This window comes from Vicia villosa, linkage group LG1 (assembly GCF_029867415.1).
Source record: "Vicia villosa cultivar HV-30 ecotype Madison, WI linkage group LG1, Vvil1.0, whole genome shotgun sequence".
Taxonomy (NCBI): domain Eukaryota; kingdom Viridiplantae; phylum Streptophyta; class Magnoliopsida; order Fabales; family Fabaceae; genus Vicia; species Vicia villosa.
The window spans coordinates 236,996,298-237,015,175 of record NC_081180.1 but is presented as its reverse complement, the minus strand read 5'-3'; positions in this window follow the sequence as shown (position 1 = coordinate 237,015,175).

Here is an 18,878-nt window from a genome sequence, read left to right as displayed (position 1 = left end):
TGACTGTGTAAGTACTTCTTACCAATTATGTTCTATGTTCTATGAATTCAAGTTTAATTTAAATTGAAAATTATAATTTTATTTTATATTATAGTTATTTAAATATATATATATATATATATATATATATATATATATATATATATATATATATATATATAATGGTTCAAAAGTTTATTAAAATAAAAAATTATGTAATTTGAGAAAGAAATTTCCTGCGGATTTACCTGCGGATGTATATTTCCTGCAGATTTACCTGCGGAATTAGCTGCGGATTTTTCTGCGAACTGTTTCCTGCGGATTTAGCTACGGAAATACCTGCGGAATTACCTGCGAAAAATATTACCCACGAAGGTTTTAGCTGGGAACATAAAATCGCAGGAAAATCCGCAGGAAACGTGTTTCCTGCGGAAATTTAGCAAAAATCCGCAGGTAATTCCGCAGGAAATACGTGTATATTTAGTAGTGATATCTGAAAAAGGTATTTGTCATGTTTTAAGTAGATGTTGTAAGATTAGACATTTGAACTTGAGCGATTGTTGTGAAATAAGGCTACTTGAAATGAACTTTCTAGTTCCTCAGTTGGAGGTGTTGAACTTGTCATATACAAGAGTTGATGATAAAACACTCTATGAGATCTCAAAGAGTTGTCATGGGCTTTTGCAACTAAAATTGGCATATTGGAATTATGTCACAGAAAAAGGATTGATACATGTGGTTAAAAATTGCACACAACTTAAGGAGATTGATTTGAGAAATTGTGAAAAAGCGGAGGCTGATGTCATTGTCTCAGAGGTTTTATCAAGGTCGCCTTTTAAAAAAAGGAAACTCTTCTCGTGTGATGAGCATATTTTCTTCTCCTAAATTTCAACTCTAAATTGTAAGATGTTTTTGGTATTTAGATTTGCTTCATTGAGAAATTACTCTTTTATTTTTAAATACCAATGTAATGCATACAGTTGAGTGTTACATGAAGTTTTAAGATTTAAAGTTTTTCTTTACTCTTCATTGAATTATATTTTCTTGGATTTGATTTTTGTGTCATGCTTATTGGCGCCTTCATTGACAATATGGGTGGAAAGATAATAATTTAACTTGGAAGTCAGCTTAATTTCTAATTTGATTCAGCTTTTAAACTGTGAATATTTTTCTATTTAATAAGATATTTTCTCATTTGTAATTCGAATCTTTCTGTCCAGTTTCCGAAAAAATTTAGCAGTTGAGTTGAAGTTGTTAGTTAAGGATTAAATAGGTATTCTTGTTCAAAGAGAAACTAGTCATTTGATTCATTCTACAGTTATTTAATTTGTATTTTTTTAGTGACATTTAGAGAAACTAATGACGCTAAAGGTGGGTGTCAATTTTCTTGTAGTGTCATATCATCATTGTAAGAGTATCTAGCCCATGATGGCCAAGTATTAATTTAAATTTGGCACATGAAATCAACAAGTTAAAGGTTGATTCAGGTTTATATTTGAGTACTTACATGCTTAGGTTTAGGAAATTACCAGCATGTTGTACTTACTACTGATCAATAATCTTCTTTTCAATATATGGCAAGAGCCTTGGCTGCGAACTTGGAATTGTGTATTTTTGCTGCTAGTATTAGATAGGATATTGAGAAGAACAAGGTCCATTTGATGGTTGTAGAAATTTTGATAACACTTAGTTATATGGCTAAAGAGAACTTGAAATTATTTATTTTTCAAGGTTATACATTGCAGATAGGAAATAAAATGTCTCGAGAGAACAAACTTCCAGGCATTAGACAAACAAATCGAGGCGTCACAAGGTAAGTTCAATGAATTTGATTTCCATTGCTTGATAAAGATAGAGATTTTTAATTATACATGTCTTGGCACGATGATAGACGAGCATCCAATTTTGCTCCAAACCTGCAATACAATAGTACAGGTTAACATCACATACCTTACTGCTCCTTAGGCCTCCTCACATCCACAACATGAATTTGGACAGTTAATCACCCTGGTTCGGAGTTGAGCACATGTAGGTAGTGTGTTCGGCAAAGTCTCCATAGGAATGTTTTTACTTTAGGCGCTATATGCAGGCTCCACAAATTTTTAGTCTCCCAACACTGCCGATAACCCTGCTTTTGTGAAATCATTGACATAAAGGTTGTCGGTTGTCTTAACTGAGTAGTTTCCTTGACGAACACCTGTCCAGTTCTGTTGATCAGTTTCATTTTGATGCAGAGTTTGCGTGCACACGTTTATGCTGAATAATTGCAGATAGCATCTTTGAGGTTCCATCTGTTGTCATTGGTCTGCATAAGATCAGAGACTCCTAAAGCGGCAGATGGTTCCATCTTCGAAAGGATTTTATGTGAAGAGGTTATAATATTATGAATTTTGGCCACCTGTAAATAATCCTTTGACTTTTTTTTATTTTGGATGTTTAAGAAAATTATCGAAATCTGAGTTCAAAATCTGCATCCCATGAGATATTAATTGAAAGAAAGATGAACAAATGAATCTGTTTCCCTTTTCCTTGTACATTAGTTTTGCTTCTCATAGTTATTTTGTTTTATTTCTTAAGCTTCGAGGCCTTTAACCCCCAAGAAAAATTAAAGAAAAAGAATAAATTCTTGTTGCTCAACATTTGACAAATATCCACATTAGTGAGATGTTGGTAGCAAAATAAAAAAAAAAAATGAAGTGTTGCTAGCTACAATCAATTGGATGGTGGTCATTTTTCAGACGATCTTGCATAACTTTGCCAGCATCGGGTGGAAATACTGACTTTTAAAATCATGTTCAATAAAAGTCCCAATGTTAGCATAGAAGATGATTAGAAAATGTAACAATAATGAGAAATGTTAATATAAATAAAAGAGAAAAAAAGGACAGAATAATTCTCTATGAACACGATATTCAAGCCATTTCTGCGGAACGCTCCATCGGCATTTGAGGCTACCATGAACACGATATTCAAGCCATTTATGTGCAAGTTTATCATCGTATTATTTGATGATATTCTGATCTATAGCACTAATTATGAGGATCACTTAAAGCATATGGATCAAGCATTTCAGGTTTTACAGGAGGGGCAGTTTTTTCTCGAGCACCGCACCAATTGCGATTCTCCCTAACTTTACTTTTCCTTTCATGGTAGAAACGGATGCCTCCGGTGTCGGCATGGGTGTCGTGTTATCTCAGCAAAACCAACCAATTTCTTTTTTAGAAAACCATATTATCACAAGTTGTTGAATGCGTCTACATATGCCAAAGAACTCTTCGCCATCACAGCAGCAGTGAAAAAATGGCGACGAAATTTGTTTGGCCATTCCTTTATGATTCTGACAGATCATCGCAGCTTAAAGGAGTTGATGTCACAACTAACAAGTGGTACAAACTCCTGAACAACAGCTGTACCTGTCGCAGTTGATTGGTTATGATTACACAATTCAATATCGTTTCGGAAAAACGAATATGGTTGCAGATGCTCTTTCTCCCATACCAGAAAATTAGTCTCTTGAGTTCTACATGTTGTTAGTTCTGAGTTTTTCCTTCCTGAAAACATTAAAGCGTGAACTCTCCTAGCAACATGAATTTCTCTCCAAACTGCAAGACATTAACAATAACAGTGAGGGAGCACAAGTTTTCAAAATTGTTTAGGGTCTTATCTATCATAAAGATCGCATTTGGTTTTCGCGCACCACGTCCTTCATAATGGTTCTGTTGGAGGAATTCCACAAAACATCCACTGGAGGCCATATGGGTGTCACCAAGACTTTGGCACGCTTAAGCTCAAACTTCACATGGACCAAGATGCGTAATGATGTCCATAGGTTTGTTCTCTCTTGTTTGGACTACCAACACTCCAAGTATGAAGCGAAGAAAGCTGGTGGATTGCTCGGTCCATTGCCAATTCCTCATGCACCGTGGGAAGACTTATCTCTTGACTTTATCATGGGTTTACCTCCTTACCAGGGGAACACCATAATCCTAGTCCTCGTTGGCCGCTTTTCCAAAGGGATTCATCTTGGTATGCTGCCTTACTCTTTATGAACATTGTAGGAAAGATCCACGGCATGCCACACAATTTGGTTTCAGACCGTGATCCATTATTTGTGAGTCGTTTCTGGCAAGAGCTGTTCAGATTCAGTGGCACTAAGTTACGTATAAGTTCGTCCTACCACCCACAGACTGATGGCCAGACAAAAGTGGCAAATGGAGTCATTGAGCAGTATCTCCGTGCGTTTGTGCACACAAAACCAGCAACTTGGGCCAGTTTCTCCTGTGGGCTGAGTGGTCTTCCAATACGTCTCAACACTCAGGCACTGGAAAATCTCCCTTTGAGATTACTTTTGGGAAAACACCACTCACCATTCCTCGATATTTGGCAGGCACCTCCACTATTGAAGTTGTCGATGAAGTGTTGGCTAATCGTGAGACTATGCTTATCACTATGCGTAGAAAATTGACCAAGGCACAACAAGATATGAAGAAATGTGTTGATGCACATAGGCAGGATGTGTAATACAACATAGGGGATTGGGTGCTACCACTCCTTATTCGAAACTCAGCAAATTTTTATATGGTCCATTTCAAATTCTCGAGAAGGTGGTAAATGTTGCTTACAAAATACTCTTGCCAGTTGCCACGAGGATCTAAAATTCATCCGGTTTTTCACTGTTCAATGCATTTGTTAGTCAATCGTCAACCATTAGATATTCTTATTTACGTTATCCTGTGAGGTAACTTACTCATTTTAGAGAAAATGATGATTTTCAAAAGATTTTATTTGAGTTATAAATCTACAACAAACACATTTTAGTTGTTATCTATTTGGAATCTTTTCTTTCCATATTTTACTCACATTTTTCCTTCATCCTGAGAATGACATCAACAAGTTTAGTTTTTTCAATATTATACAGTCATATCATTATGATTTAGTCTTTTCATATTTTCTATTTGATTATATGTACGCAATAATATTTTTTAAATAAAGATATTTGTATGTAGAAGCATCAACAAATCAACTTGTCATTCTTTGTAAATTCTATGTTTGAATGATGCCTAATCCATTTATGAACTCTGAAGTTACAATGTTGATCTCACAGAAAATCCATTGGTGATGTTTCATCTTTATAGCTTCGTCATACTTTGTAACACAAGCCTAGTCAATACCAATATGTCTGAAGCACGACTTCTGAGAAATATTTTGCTTCAATTGTGTCAGGTTGATATTATCACTTTTTGTTTGAAGCTATTGAAGTTGCTACAAATTTCTAGAGTATTCTTAAATATAATATGTATGAAAATATAGAACATCCTAGAACTATAAGTTGTATGAATATGGTAGAACAATCTAGATGTATAAGTGTATGGCAAAGATAGAAGAATCTAGATTTATCATGACAATAAAATATCATGAAAACTCTAGAAAGAACTAATGTAATGTAGAAACATTCACCACCATTGAGAGGTTGGTGACTTGAGCCTATAAATAGGCAATTGCTACATTGTAAACAATCATCCAAGAAATCAATGACATAGCCTTCTTTCTAAACAACTCTCTAAAACTATCTTTTATCAACTATCAACTGATCAACCACTAACAGTGGTATCAGAGTTACGTTCGGTCATACATTGGGCGTAGTTATATTACCTACCTAACATTACAAAATCCTCCCAACTACTTCAAAAATTTCCTTTGTAATATTAACCCATTTCAAAAACAATTTCTAAGCTATGGATAACACCACTCAATCATCATCTATTTCTGTCCCTATTTTCAATGGTGAAAATTATGATTTCTGGCGTGTTAAAATGGAAACATATTTTTCATCTCAAGATTTATGGGACATAGTAGAAGAAGGTTTCACTGTTTCCGCGGATACTTCAACTCTTAATGCAACTTCAAGAAAAGGAGTTGAAGAAAAATAAACAGAAAAATTCAAAGGCGTTGTTTACCTTGCAACAAGTCGTGACTGATGCAATTTTTCCAAGAATTATGGGAGCTAAGACTGCCAAAGATGCGTGAAACACATTGAAGGAGGAGTTTCAAGGAAGTGATAAGGTACGTGTTGTTAAACTTCAATCTCTAAGAAGAGATTTTGAACTATTGAAGATGAAGGATTTTGAGACAATTAAAGATTACTATTCTAAAGTCAAAGAAATAGTTAATCAAATGAGAGCTTTTGGGGATGATATTCTTGACAAGAAAATTGTTGAGAAAATTCTAATTACTATGCCCCCAAAGTTTGACCCAATTGTGACAACGATTGAGGAAACCAAAGATTTGTCCACTCTATCAGTGACAGAACTGGTGGACTCTCTTGAAGCATATGAGCAAAGACTGAATAGGCATAAAGAAGATACGCTTGAAAATGCCTTCCGATCAAAGCTCAAATTTCGGCCCCAAAATAAAGATGAAGGAAAGAAGAGTTATGGAGAAACTTCTAGAAGAAGAGAAGCTTCTAGAAATTTCTTTAAGAACAAGCTAGATAAAAATCCTCCATGCAATATATGCAAAAGACCAGACCACGCAGAGAAAAATTGTTGGTACCGTAATATGCCACAATGCAACAATTGCAAGAAGTTCGGACACATAGAGAAAAATTGTCGCAACAAAGATAGGCATCAAGCTAATATTGCAGAGGAGCATGATCAAGAACAATGTATGTTCTATGCCACTCAAGACTCAATGAAAGAAAAAGGAGGAAGTTGGTACTTGGATAGTGGATGTAGCAATCACTTAGCCAAGGATGAGACTATTTTCAAAAGCATTGACGAGTCTGTCAAAGTGAAAGTCCGACTAGGAAATGGTAGTGTGGTTGAATCAAAAGGAAAAGGCACTGTCATAGTGGAGACTGATAAAGGTACGCGACTCATCCATGATGTCTTACTAGTTCTCAGCCTAAAAGAAAATCTTCTAAGCATTGGTCAAATGATGGAGAGAGGCTGTACACTTCACTTTGAAGGAGGTGTATGCAAAATGTTAGACAACAAAAATAAAAGGGCCGAGATTGCCCAAGTGAAGATGAATAAGAGCAATAGAAGCTTCCCGCTAAATTTAAAATATGCAACTAACATTGCCATGAAAGTACAAGTTGATGATTCATGGCTCTGGCATCGAAGATTTGGCCACTTCAACACACATGCCTTGAAGCAGTTACATGAGAAGAACATGATGAGAGATCTTCCAAGCATAAAGGAAAACAATGAAGTGTGCGAAGGGTATCTCCTTGGAGAGCGAAAGACCTGTTGGAGCTGATACATACCGACGTATGTGGACCGATGAGTACGCCATCACATGAGAACAACAAGTACTTTATACTCTTCATTGACGACTTCTCTAGAATGACATGGGTCTATTTCCTAAAAGAAAAATCAGAAGTCTTTGGAGTATTCAAAAAGTTTAAGGCCCTTGCGGAAAATCAAAGTGGAAAACGGATAAAAGTACTAAGAAGTGATCGCAGCAAAGAGTACACCTCTCGCGAGTTTGACAGATTTTGCGAGGATGAACGCATAGAGAGACAACTTACAGTCGAATATTCACCTCAACAAAATGGTGTGTCCGAGAGAAATAATCGCACAATTATGGAGATGGCTAGATCGATGCTCAAGGAGAAGGGAATGCCTAACACATTCTGGGCTGAAGCGGTCTACACTGCTGTTTACATACTCAATAGATGTCATAATCAATCGAGATGTTGAAGTTGATGAGAATGCTTCTTGGAATTGGGATGAAGAAAAAGTGGAGAAGAACATCCTCATACAAGCTCAACTACCTCAAGAAGAACCCGAGGACGAAGAACCTGAGGAAGAAGAATCAAGTGAACCTCTTTTGCCTCTACCACAACAACAAGAACAATAATTATCTTCACCAGAGTCTACTACAAGACGAGTAAGATCTTTGGTGGACATATATGAAACCTGCAACATGGCCTGCTTGAACCTGGAAGCTTTGAAGAAGCGTCAAAGCAGGAAGTATGGTTCAAGGCAATGGAAGAAGAGATAAAGATGATCGAGAAAAACAACACATGGGAATTAGTAAATCGTCCCCATGGAAAAGATATCATTGGGGTTAAGTGGGTCTATAAGACAAAGCTCAACCCTGATGGCACCATACAGAAACACAAGGAGAGGCTAGTAGCTAAGGTTTACTCACAACAACCTGGGATTGACTACAATGAGACATTTGCATCAGTAGCTCGTCTTGATACCATAAGAGCTCTAATAGCTCTCGAGGCACAAAAAGGATGGAGTATCCATCAACTAGATGTCAAATATGCCTTCCTTAATGGCGTACTTGAAGAAGAGATCTATGTGGAGCAGCCACGAGGATTCATATCTGAAGGTGAAGAAAGCAAAGTGTTAAGACTAAGAAAAGCACTTTACGGTTTGAAGCAAGCACCTCGAGCATCGTATAGCAGAATCGATCAATATTTCAAGGATCGAAGATTCAGGAGGAGCAAGAGTGAGCCTACACTTTACATCAAGTCCCAAGGTCAGTACACTCTCTTACTCTCTCTATATGTAGATGACCTTATCTACACGAGAAACAATACTAAGATGATGATGGAGTTTAAAGAAGACATGATGAAGACCTTTGAGATGACCGACCTTGGTTTGATGAGTTACTTCCTCGGTATAGAGGTAAGTCAGAGAAATGAAGGGATATTCATCTCACAAAAGAAATACACAAAAGGCTTACTTAAGAAATTCAAGATGCACGGTTGCAAACTTGTCGCTACTCCACTCATAACAAATGAGAAACTACAGAAGAATGATGGAGCACCAGAAGATGATGCATCCAAATACAGAAGTCTAATTGGAAGTCTCCTATATTTAACAGCTACACGGCCAGATATAATGTATGCTACAAGTCTTCTATCAAGATTCATGCAAAGCCCAAGTCAAATACACTTTGGAGCAGAAAAAAGAATTTTGAGGTATCTTCAAGGAACAAAAGAATATGGTATATGGTACACTACCGAAACCAACTTCGGATCACTTGGCTACACCAACAGTGATTGGGCAGGTTCACTAGATGACATGAAGAGCACCTCTGGCTATGCTTTCTCTCTAGGATCAGAAATTTTTTCTTGGGCGTCAAAGAAGCAAGCTACAGTTGCACAATCAACAGCAGAAGCAGAGTACGTGGAAGCTACTAAAGCAACGAGTCAAGCTATATGGCTTCGCAGGATACTCGAAGACATAGGAGAAAAACAAGATGAGCCTATTAAGATCAACTGTGACAACAAATCGGCAATTGCAATGGCAAAAAATCCAGTGCATCACAGCAGAACAAAACACATAGCAATCAAGTATCACTTTATCAGAGAAGCTGAAGCAACTAAAGAGATCAAACTCGGCTACTGCAGGACAGAAGATCAAATTGCAGATATATTCACGAAAGTGTTGGCGAGACCAAGATTTGAAGATCTACGAGCTATGCTTGGAGTCAAAGAAATTTGTATCAAGGAGGAGTATTGAAGTTGCTACAAATTTCTAGAGTATTCTTAAATATAATATGTATGAAAATATAGAACATAGAACTATAAGTTGTATGAATATGGTAGAACAATCTAGATGTATAAGTGTATGGCAAAGATAGAAGAATCTAGATTTATCATGACAATAAAATATCATGAAAACTCTAGAAAGAACTAATGTAATGTAGAAACATTCACCACCATTGAGAGGTTGGTGACTTGAGCCTATAAATAAGCAATTGCTACATTGTAAAGAATCATCCAAGAAATCAATGACATAACCTTCTTTCTAAACAACTCTCTAAAACTATCTTTTATCAACTATCAACTGATCAACCACTAACAGAAGCATTTTCATTTTAAATGCAAAAACGGATATTATTTCATTATGCATAAAAACATCAATTCAACAAATGCTACAATCAAAGTATAAAATGTGAGCGACACAATTGGCTTGAATATAGAGGCTACTTCTACCCTTAGACACAATAAAGCCAAATTGATTTCCAATGTTACAGCTGCAACATAATGCATCTATTAGTTGCATGCAGTATGATTCAAATGTAACATTTCCCAAATGCATACTTCTTACGTGATATATAGTATAGAACAATATCGATGTCTCGGTTATTTAAGGTAAGCGCACCCTATCTTCCATACCGTCTTGTCTTTGCTACCACCAATAATCCTGTAAGGCAGGTTTACAATTATTGCAAAAAGGATTGTGTAGCGGGGAAAATCTGATATCGAAGCCATAGGATTGACTCGAATCAATATTCCGTTTGAAATCGCCACCGCGCTTTATTGTTTCAAAGGAAAAGGGAAAAGAACGTAAAACCCAAAGTTTTGTTTTTAAAACAAGAAAGAGATCTTAGGTACGGGTGTTGATTATATGAGGGGAAGGTTTAAAGCACCCCTCATATCTGTGGTACTCCACAGGAACCTTTTTGAAAATCTGTGTTGTGTGTGTGCTAAAAAGAGTTTGTTTTATTTTTAAAATAAGCTCGGCAAAGCGTTAAGCTTTGGACCTACATACCTCCTCGGTGCAATGGAGAAGTCAGAGCTAATGTAGTTCCGCTAAAAGGGAAAACGGTTTTTTAAAACGAATAAACACTTTATTGTCGTCGGGGAGAAATACTCAGCCATTGATCTTGAGCAGGAGAACAAACAAGTTCTTTGCATCGCAAATGAAAGAAGGGCTCCAACTCGGATAAAATCAACGAGTATGCCACTAGCTCTCCCACGCGGAAAAGATCTCATTATATCAATCAATTTCAAAATCGTGGGGTATAACCACTCGTTTCGACAATTAACGGTGTCTAAACTTTGAAGAAAAGACCACTAAGTGTAAAAGATATTTTAAAAGAAGAGGTTTTGAAAAGGTTGCAAACATAAGAAGATTTTTGAAAAAGGGAGAAGATTTTGAAAATCTAAGAAATGGGAGGAGATGAAGAGGCTAACCTAGTGCATAAAATAAAAGCTAAGGAAAGAAACGGTCTAACCAAATTAAGAAGCCAACACTTGACATTATGAGTCAAGGTAGATTTCCCATCCTTTGGAATATCAATACTAAATCAAAATTATCACTTGGGGATCCAGATGAACTTATTATCTTAGCACCATTTTGCATTAAGCACATTAAGATCCTGACGGAAATCGGGCAGAGTAACGGCTGTTTTCGGGTAAAATCCTTATCTCAATGCCTTGGAATTAACCATCAAGGGCTTTCAAGGAAATACCTGCATATACAAACAGACAACAATCCAATGCCAGACAGACAGAATAACAGCAGAGTAATAACAGAATAGGGGTCCAGAGGTCCAAAGTCCATAAGTCCGAATCTCCAAAATGCTAGGGATAGTAACCAATAGTCCAAAAGAGAGCCTTATGTGTTTTTTAGATTTTTGGTTGTTTATTAGTGTTTTAGCATAAAAGTAAAGTATGGTCCAAGTGGACAAAAAGAAAATAGCGGAAACATAAACATATGTCCAAATGGACAAAGGGAAGATAGCGGAATATAAACGTCCAAATGGACAAAGAGAAAATGGCGGAATGTAAATATGATGAAATGATAAAGTAAAGCATAAAGCGAGAAATATAAAGAGCAATATAATAAAAGTGCGGAAATTAAAGTCAATTGTTAGATGTTAAAGATAACCATCTTGAAACTTGTCAAGCATGCTATCAAAGTTAGTAATTAAGATCGATGGTGAGTAAAGGATGTACTCGGATTTAAAGTCAACGGAAACTTATCAGAAGCTTGATAAAATCATAGCGACTACACGATAAATTTCCATAAGTCATAAATCAACCGCATACAATTCTCTTCCATATTTGATCTTTTTTATTCGGGACACGAAATATTGCGCTATTTTAAGCAGATCGCCAAGTGATTTATGTAGAAATCACCCTACAACGAGGCCGGTCAAAACTTTATGTGCTAATGCATGCGAGAAGAACGATATGTAGATCGCCTTCCGAAAGCAATACCGCACGAAAAGAAAATAGGTAACGATCTAGTCTTTACTAAGAATCCATAAGAATTCTCAAAGTATTAAGACTTTCATCGATCAAAAGAAAAAAAGGAGAAGAAGAAGATAAAATGCATAAAGTAAGATCAACTCACACTATCATTAATATCATTCATCTAATATTATGGATTTGGTTCTTTCAAACCTATCAACATCCTAGATCCAATGATATTAATGAAGTGGAGGAAGTAGGAAACCAAAACAAGCATAAAAAAGGCAAAAAAACCACATTCTGCCAGCAGGAAATCGATTTCATGCAGGAGGAAATCGATTTCCATAGTGCAGTTTTCAAAAAAAACAAGTTACGTTCAGCAGGAAATCGATTTCAGCCTTAAGGAAATCGATTTCCTCAGTGTAAATTTCAGCAAAAACAGCATTTAAAGGCATGAAACTTGATTTGAACAAATATACAAACACCTTATGATCACACATCAATTGGAGCACGAATTTTCCATCAAATCACCATCAAATAGCACCAATATAGCATCAAAGATGCATTGAACACAAGCAATAAAGATCTACATCATGGATCTAGCAAATTACCACTTCTTGAACAAAAATCTTGGAGTAGCTTCAAGAGCAAGCACAAAGTGTGTAGATCCTTCAAGTTTGGAGATGAACAAACAAAGAAAAGAGTGAAATGTAGGAGGTTTAGTTCAAAATTACCAAGATTCAATGTGAATCTCACTAATCTTATGAAAATGAACTTTGGGTGAGGGTTGTAGAAAGGGTGAGAAATGAATTTGCAAGCAATTTTTTGGCTCTCCAAGCTTGTGAAATGAGAGAGTAGAGGTCTCTATTTATAGAATTGGAGCAAGAGTAGTGGCAAATTGGTCTTTTTGTGTTTGGTAATTAATTTGAGGTTAATTGGTAATTAAATGGCATTTAAATGGTAAGAAATGGTAAAATGAGGTTTAAGTGGTTTTAATGAAGGGGTTAATTTTGATGAGGTGGAAAATTGGTAAAATGATCAAATAAAAAAGGTGCCAAAATGATGTCAAGCTTCCCTCCTTATATTTTTTGAATTTCGCCTTAAGGAAATCGATTTCCCCAGGAGTGAAATCGATTTCACACTGTTCCAGAAGAGAATTTGACGCAAAATACACTAGGGAAATCGATTTACCCAGGAGGGAAATCGATTTCATGTTGTCCAGAATGTGATTTTGTTGAAAATTGCTGCAGGGAAATCGATTTACCCAGGAGGGAAATCGATTTCATGCTGTCAAAAATGTGGAAAATGCCTTGCTTATGGATGTCTTGGCTTAGTACCTACAAAACAAAATCATACAAAGAAACAAAGAAATATTTTTGGTATTTGGGTTAGTATAATATGCATACAAGATAAACAATCATTGGTGCTTGATGGTCCCTCTTATTGATGAGGTGAGTGCAACACCACAAACAAAACTTCCAAGTGAAGCTCTTGATTAATGATTGGGATATGAATGATGTATGATCTTAGGGTCAAAAATTGGGGTATGACAGATTGCTGCGAATGAAACCATTTCAATCAGAAAATGATAGATACTGAGCCATAATTACTCCTCTAGGTACTTCATTATAGCAATGACCATGTATTGAGCATAGAGCCCCTTCGGTTATGTTCCTCACCCTCGTTGATAAACATCCTCTAGATTCTAGAAACTCTCCACAAAATACACTGACTTTATTTAGAACCGCAAATTCCACAGTGCTTTCCACTTTCTTGGGTTCCTCAGCTCATTAGAATCAAGTAGAGTCCATTATGCAACTGCATGAATATATTTTGTGTTTTTTCCATCATTGTTTCAATGCCAAAATGCACCTAGGGTCTGTTTGGTAAAAATAGTGGTTGACTGTTAAGCTAGCTGATAGCTTATAGCTTATGACTGATGGCTGATGACTTATTTCTCATAGCTGATGATTGAGATACATTATAAGCTAATTGAAGTGTTTGGTAAAATTAGCGGTTCAATTAACTTATAAATGTAAAATGACATAAAGGATATTTAATATATATTTATTTTATTTTAAATTAAAATAAATTATAAGGGTTAAAAATGGAATTTAATTAAAATAATAAGGATAAAAAAGAAAGAAAAAATGATAAGCTATAAGACATAAGCTAAAACACTATTTGAAATAGCGTCTGGAAAATAAGCTATAAGGTAGTAAAATAAGCTATAAGCTCGTGATGAAAATACTGTTACCAAACAAGTCTAAATTATCATATGAGCTTATAAGACATAAGACATAAACTATAAGCTCGAAAACATGACTTACCATACAGAGTCCTATCCTTTCATCCAACAGTGGGATCTGCAAAATCTTCACAATGCCACGATGCATAACTATATTATGGGTCTGTTTGGTAAAAATAGCGGTTGACTGATAAGCTAGCTGATAGCTTATAGCTTATGACTGATGGCTGATGACTGATGACTTATAACTTATAGCGGATGGTTGAGACTGATAGCTTATAAGCTCATTAAAGTGTTTGGTAAAATTAGCGGTTTAATTAACTTATACATGTAAAATGACAAAAAGATATTTAATATATAATTATTTTATTTTAAATTAAAATAAATTATAAGGGTTAAAAATGAATTTAATTGAAATAATAAGGATAAAAAAGGAAGAAAAAGTAATAAGCTATAAGACATAAGCTAAAACGCTATTTGAAATAGCGTCTGAAAAATAAGCTATAAGCTAGTAAAATAAGTTATAAGCTCGTGATGAAAAGACTGTTATCAAACGGGTTTAAATTATCATATGAGCTTATAAGACATAAGCTATAAGCTCAAAAATATGTCTTATCAAACAGAGCCTATGTAGCATATCCCCTACGTCTCAATTATGCATCAAGGATGTGTTTTGATTATACATATACTTTGTTTTCTCTCAAGAATTTTCATGATCATATCCTTATTATTCCAAACTTTGTTTTCACGTGTTCGTATTAGAGCTTTTCAATTACTTGGTATTTCACATTTCATCACAAGCATATTAAGATAAAACTCTGATAAAAAAGTGATAAATCAAAGACAAACAGATCCAGAATATATGAGAAAATCCCAATTAGTACTAATCAAGAGTTGGGCTTGAATTTTGAAGAAAGATAGGGTATAAATCTGCTAGAAACAACACTTCTGAAACAAAGTAAAGAAAAGGAGTCTAGCATTGCAGTGATTTTCATAATTTATAGTGGAATTTCATGTATATGATTTTGAAAATGAAGTAAAGTTTGTGATTTCCATACAAACTAATAAATCAAATTTTTTTGAGGCAATTCTAAACCATTAAATTTGAAATTCAAAGTGAGTTAATCCATTTAATGTACACATACACATGTATATAAATTAACACCGAACAATTAACTAAAGACCAAGATTTGCTCTTGTTCCCAGACTGGGAAGTTTTAGCATTGATGCCGGGAATACACACTCTCTTTATCTTTGAAGGAATCCGCATGGAAGGCTCTCGACCGGGTTGTGGCATTGCTCTGGAGTGGAGCCGGGGAAGGAGGGAAGGGCAAAGAATTTAGCTTTGGCTTTGGTTCGGTTGACCGAATGACTATAGTTTATGTGGTCTTGTTCAAATAGAATAGTTCCCTTTAGGTGCTATCATATAGCCCTAAGCAGGCAAGGAAGGTCTCTATAACAAAGAGATATGCCAATTAGCGGCACACTTACTAGAAACCTATTTTCGTTAAATTCTATAACAACTCTTATCTTAGTGACTCTTCTCAAATCTCTTGAGGGAGTGAATGGCTCTTGAGTATGGTGGAAGAAGAAAGAATAAGTAATAAATACGACTAGACTTTTAACTTGAAGATATGGGACATAACCTGTTTTCAAATATGCATAGCCAAATTGTACGTATAGAAAAGGATCCCAGATATAAAATGTAACCACATTTACATAATTACAATGCTATATCATTTAAAATAAAACACTAATTGGCCAATCTCGAACCAGAATCATCTTTAAATCAATAAGGGGAAATTTCACAATAAATCTTTCTCTTTTTAATGTTATTTGGCCACATCATAGGTTCTTGTTGTTACCTCTGGTCAAGTAAAAATGACAATATAAGCTTCATTTTTATAAAATATACATTTTATTTTCTAAAAAAAGAATTCATCCTACATTGCATAAATATATTAACCAAGACCTTAACATAATTTACCATGTATTTTATTAATTTTAATCATGAAATTAATAAAAATACATGATAAATTATATTTATTGAACAGATCAATATATTTATGCATGGTAGGAGTTTAAGGTAATGTATGATATTTTTTTAGATAGTGAAATATATATTTTATAAAAATAAAAAATAAACCTCAAATGTAATTTTTACTTAACTATTGACTAAAGAGGTATCAACCTGAACCTTTGACATGGCCAAATAGTATAAAAAGAGAAGCTTTATACTGAAATTTTCTCATACTGATTCAAATATGATTCTGGTAGTAGACTGTCCAATTAGCAGAGTCTAAATATAGAGAGAGCAGTTCACACTTTTTTTTGGCTTTATACCATCGGACTCGGGGGCGAGTTCTGGCATCAAGTGGTTCCATCTCCCTCCCGATCGAGAGCAGTTCACACTTTAACAAATAAATATTCACACTGTTATTAGGAGGATAATTTCATGAGTAATGCTAAATGATATGAAACTCACATTCAACGAATTACACATATAAGAAGCATCAAATTTTATCCTTTCATTTCTTAGCTGGAAAACTGTTGGCCAAATGAAAAGACTTTAATGGAGAGTTTACAACAAAACCCTTGAAAGGAAAGCATACCGAGATAAGAACCACGTCTTGAATATGATTTTTCGCAAAATCAAATCTTCATATTTTGACACTTTGATGTGAGCTTCAAATCACTAAAAAATTAGAGAATCTACATTGAATTTAGAGAATATTTAAAACAAAAATAAGAAACAAAACAACACAGACAAATCTTCATAGCCTGGACAAAATTGAGCATATTCATAATTCAACAATGGAATAAATTCATTTATTTAATAATTCATATTTCAAACCACAAATGTATTTCTCGGAGAAACATCTAAAAAGTACAAAACCCACAAAAACCATATTGTAAAAGAAATTCAAACCGTCAGAATTCGTTTTGAGTCCTTGGTAGGTAGATGCGATTGAATCATGGTTATAGTTGATGTGAGGAAAACAATGGAAAGTGATTGTGAGAAACTTGATTGAATTTTGAATTGTGCAATGAATCAACTGATTGAAGCTTTCACTGTTCTTATAATGATGGTCATGATCAATGAATTAAGTGATGAACTTGTTTGGTTTAGAGAGATTTGTGTGACTGTTTCTCTAGAGTCGTCGAGGAACGAGTTTCTAGGGACAACTCATTGTTTACCATTTGATGGAATTAAAAAAATTAATTAATATAGTAATAGTTGATTCGGTCTTCCCTATTTTTATTCCTCTTACACCCGTATGGTTAAAAAATTAACAGTTGTTTTTCTCTTCACGAGATAACTAGTTTTTTTTTTTAATTTAAATATTTTTTTTCCTTCAATTTTGGTTGTATTTCTTTCTTGTAGGTGTTTTTCTGTTACAACATTTGTATGTGCTTTTATTTGTGATGTAAAGAGATGGTATGGATCAATTAAGCATCAATGTGTGCAAAAAAAAACTAGTTTCATTTTTGGTTGTATTTCTTACTTTTATGTGTTTTTTTGGTACAACATTTGTATGTGTTTTTATTTGTGATGTAAAGAAATGGTATGGATCAATTAAGCATCAATGTATGCAAAAAAAAGTGTTTATAAAAATAAATATTTGTGCTATTTTTATTATAATACTATCATAATGGTCTCATGTTTTATATTAAAATAATCATTTGTGCTATTTTTATTAAAAATACTAATTAATTATCATAAACAAAATGCTAACATTTTTTTAAGTTAATTTTCTTTCTTCTTCTAACTTGTCATAATATCATATATCAATTTTTTTTTATCAAAAATATGATTTTTTTTAAAGTCTATCCAAAATATTAAATAACTGATTGTTCTCATTTCTCATTATAACCAAGTGTTCTCACTTGAGTCGCCCCCATATATATATATATATATATATATATATATATATATATATATATATATATATATATATATATATATATATATATATATATATATATATATATATATATATATATATATATATAGGGGACGTATCAAATAAGAACATTGGTTATTATGAGAACTTTTAATAACAACCATACGATTTAAAATCAACGTCTCAGTTCTCATAATAAATATATATATAGGGCCGGTCCCGACCTTTTAGAGGCCCAGGACAAATAAAATAAATGGACCCCCAACAATAAATAACCATCAAAAATAAAATTTGATTTAAAATCTTATTATAAATTTTAATTGATTATATATATATATATATATTATTTTTAATTAAAATTTGAGAAATGTTAGTTGTAAAAAAAAATTTCAACTGAGTTAATTGTATGAATAACTTTTAAATATTTAATTATAAATATATCTCATTATAAATTTTAATAATTATATATAAATTATTTTATAGTTAAAATTTGAAAAATGCTAATCTATAATATAAGAAAGTTCTATCTTTTTGAACTTTCTGTGTGGTGCTGCCAAGTGGCTTAGTCTTACAGCACAATTTGTTTCTTCTTGATGCGCCATGTGTAATTTTGATGATTAATGAACGTATGTTGTTCCATATTCCACCATTGATGTCTCATATAATTGGCATTAAGTTCGGTTTGTCCATGCAGCTTCTATGCTTAATGAGGACTTTATATGCTTCTTTCCATTCAGCTTCAGCATCGGTTATGGTTATGTAATGAAGAGTGGAATGAAGAGTTTGTAACTCCTACATG